This window comes from Orycteropus afer, unplaced genomic scaffold (assembly GCF_000298275.1).
Source record: "Orycteropus afer afer isolate SDZICR_OR568_19922 unplaced genomic scaffold, OryAfe1.0 scaffold00100, whole genome shotgun sequence".
Classification (NCBI taxonomy): Eukaryota; Metazoa; Chordata; class Mammalia; order Tubulidentata; family Orycteropodidae; genus Orycteropus; species Orycteropus afer.
In genome coordinates this window covers 4,813,849-4,814,852 of record NW_006921687.1, presented here as the reverse complement: position 1 = coordinate 4,814,852, position 1,004 = coordinate 4,813,849, and positions in this window count along the sequence as shown.

The following is a 1,004-nucleotide window of genomic DNA, read 5'->3' as shown; positions in this document are numbered from 1 at the left end:
TGTAGAGGAAAGAGAAAGAACAAAAGGAAAGAATGTTGCCAGCCTCTTGGAATTCTACAAGCAGGAAACAGGCCAAAGGAGCTACATCTGTTAACCCCCAAGAAAAGAAAAGGACCATTCTTGGAGCAGCATGGAGATCAGCAGAACTGTTGGAAGGAGAATGGGAACCAGGGCCTTCTTTGTTTTAAAGGGTGGGGCCATGGTCTCCAGGATCTCAAAAGGTGGGACCACAGCCTCCTAGGTTTCAAAGAGTCATATCTTTGTCAACTTTGTTAAATTGTGGGCTGTCATTAAGGTGTTCCATGGGGAAGGGGCCACCACCCCAACTGAGGGACTACTATGCCCAAGGAACAGAAGAATGGACTATAAGAATGGGGCTGCCTAAAGCTGAGGGAGCAGAGTTGCTATTCTCTGAAAGGTAGAGCTGAAGCTCAGGGCATTGCCCAGATGTTCTCAGAGAACAGAGGATTATTTTCAAATCATGAGAGATAATGTAAATTGTTCTGCTGGGTTTTAGACTTGCATGGTGCCGACTACTCCTTCTTTTCCTCCAATTTCTCCCATTTGTAATGGAAATGTATACCTTGTTCCTGTGGCTAAGGCATTGGGCTGCTAACCAAAAGGTTAGCAGTTCAAACCTACCAGCCTTTCCATGAGGGAAAGATGAGGGAGTCCACTTGCATAAAGATTTATAGCATTGAAAACCCAATGGGGGTTGCTATGAGTCAGAATCGACTCAATGGCAGTAGGTTTGGTTTCTGGTTTCAAAAGATGAAAAGGAATTTTTCCTTAGGATGGTATATACCTGAAGTCTTATCCATATTTGATTTATATGATTCAGAAGATAAGATTTTGGACTTGGCCTTGATTTAAGACACTTGGGATGATGTGATGAGGTGAATGTGTTTTGCATGTGGAAAGATGTTAATTTTTTCAGACCGAAGGGTGGAATATTACAGATTGAATTGTGTCCCCCAAAGATGTGTTATAAATCTTAACCTCTG